Raw genomic sequence first — 2,892 nt, 5'->3', positions numbered from 1 at the left:
TTCTTTATGTTCTTAATTCTTGATACAACATAGGTAAAATTGAGAATGGAAATGGGTAATATGTCAAAGAGACAACAACTTTTCCAAAGAGAAGACAACAGCCAAAGGCCACCAATGGGTCTTCAACTCACCCGGGAAAATCCCACACCTTTACTGTAGCATTATAAATGTGCAAGACTTCATCATGTTTAACAAATGTGCAATCTTCATGTGAAGTTTCAGGGATCTTTGTTGAAAACTGAGAGAGTTGATTACAGTAAACTGAAATTATGCACTGGAAATTTGAAAATTGAAAAAAACATTAGCACTGATATTTGATTGGATACCCCTGTGCTCTGCCCAATTGCACAGTATTAAAATGTGATAGCACTAAATACTGCAGCGCTAAAACAGCTACGGGAGAACACTGATCAGGAAAAACATGGTAAAGGGGAGATATGGTGCATTAGTTCATGATATAAAATCCCCACTCCAATGACAAACCCAGGACTTCAACACAGATCAAAATCTCTTTTTTTTTTTTTAAACAGATCAAAATCTCATGGCAAGTTCAAGACACTCCTTGCATAGAAAAAGACAAATTCATGCTATTCTGTGCATTTGAGTAGACAGATACTGAGTAATATAAATACAATACAGACTTGAACACACAAAGAAATGTAACAAATTCTGTAATTATTTCCTGACAGTCTCTTTTTATAATGCTCAGAAACAAAACAACCATGTGGCACATCAAGGCATTTGTTGAATAACAGTAGGATTAATTGTTTGTTGGAGTTTTAATGGCATTTTCAGAACTATTAGCTATATCTTGGTTGTCAGTTTTTATTGGTGGAGTACTTAAAAGCTGGGGGAAGTACCTTCCTTTGAATAACAGTTCGTAAATGTAGTTACAATTGTATGCAAATTTGTCAGCCATTACTAAAAATATACAAGTTTTTTCGTAAAAAATTGCTCTACAATTAAAAGAATTGATGGGATAGTTGAAAAGTGCTTGTTGTATGACCTCAGAAGGTTATTCACAGACAGATCTAGGTTCATTCAGAGACAAAATTCAGCTAAATACCCAAATTTGATAATACGTCTATTGGGTAGATGCCACTTCTTGTTGAGTTTTCGTTCTTAAGGGTATCACTAGCCAAGTGGTCATCATTCAAATGTTGAAAGTAATTTTATTGATATAGTAATTTTTTTTTTCTGTAAATGTAATGTTATGAAATTAATTTAATATAAAAAAGAAGATGTGATATGATTGCCAATGAGACAACTATCCACAAAAGACCAAAATGACACAGACATTAACAACTATAGGTCACCGTATGGCCTTCAACAATGAGCAAGTATGTAAGTTTTTCTAGCCCAAATCAACAAAATGGGAACCACTAAAACAAATGATTCAGCAGTAGTATACTTGTATTTGCTACTTCTTGTATCTAGTCTTAAACAAAATAAAACATCAAAATAACATTTTCCATTTTTATAAAATTTTTTTGTCATATATTATTGGTATCGCGTTGGCCTCATCATCGTCGTTCAAAGACATTTGGTATTCGCACTATAACTTAAGTATAAGTAAATAGAAATCTATGAAATTTTATCACAAGGTTTATGACCACAAAAGGAAGGTTGGGATTGATTTTGGGAGTTTTAGTCCCAACAGTTTAGGAATTAGGGGCCAAAAAGGGCCCAAATAAGCATTTTCTTGGTTTTCGCATTATAACTTTAGTTTAAGTAAATAGAAATCTATGAAATTTTGACACAAGGTTTATGACCACAAAAGGAATGTTGGGATTGATTTTGGGAGTTTTGGTTCCAACAGTTTAGGAATTAGGGGCCAAAAAAGGGTCCAAATAAGTATTATTCTTGGTTTTCGCACAATAACTTTAGTATAAGTAAACAGAAATCAATGAAATTTAAACACAAGGTTTATGACCACAAAAGGAAGGTTGGGATTGATTTTGGGAGTTGAGGTCCCAACAGTTTAGGAATTGGGGGCCAAAAAGGGGCCCAAATAAGCATTTTTTTGGTTTTTGCACTATAACTTTAATATAAGTAAATAGAAATCTATGAAATTTAAACACAAGGTTTATGACCATAAAAGGAAGGTTGGGATTGATTTTGGGAGTTTTGGTCACAACAGTTTAGGAATAAGGGACCCAAAGGGTCCAAAATTAAACTTTGTTTGATTTCATCAAAAATTGAATAATTGGGGTTCTTTGATATGCCAAATCTAACTGTGTGTAGATTCTTAATTTTTGGTTCCGTTTTCAAATTGGTCTACATTAAATTTCAAAGGGTCCAAAATAAAACTAAGTTTGATTTTAACAAAAATTGAATCCTTGGGGTTCTTTGATATGCTGAATCTAAACATGTACTTAGATTTTTGATTATTGGCCCAGTTTTCAAGTTGGTCCAAATTGGGGTCCAAAATTAAACTTTGTTTGATTTCATAAAAAATTGAATAATTGGGGTTCTTTGATATGTCAAATCTAACTTATATGTAGATTCTTAATTTTTGGTCCCGTTTTCAAATTGGTCTACATTAAAGTCCAAAGGGTCCAAAATTAAACTAAGTTTGATTTTAACAAAAATTGAATTCTTGGGCTTCTTTGATATGCTGAATCTAAACATGTACTTAGATTTTTGATTATGGGCCCAGTTTTCAAGTTGGTCCAAATCAGGATCCAAAATTATTGTATTAAGTATTGTGCAATAGCAAGAAATTTTTAATTGCACAGCATTCAGCAATAGCAAGAAATCTTCAATTGCACAGTATTGTGCAATAGCAAGAAATTTTCAATTGCAATTTTTCTCATTTCAGATTTCATAAATAAAAAGAAAATTTCTTCAAACATTTTTTTGAGAGGATTAATATTCAACACCACAGTGAAT

The sequence above is a fragment of the Mytilus galloprovincialis genome, chromosome 5 (assembly GCF_965363235.1).
Source record: "Mytilus galloprovincialis chromosome 5, xbMytGall1.hap1.1, whole genome shotgun sequence".
In the NCBI taxonomy this organism is placed as follows: Eukaryota; Metazoa; Mollusca; class Bivalvia; order Mytilida; family Mytilidae; genus Mytilus; species Mytilus galloprovincialis.
Note: the sequence above shows the minus strand (reverse complement) of the source record.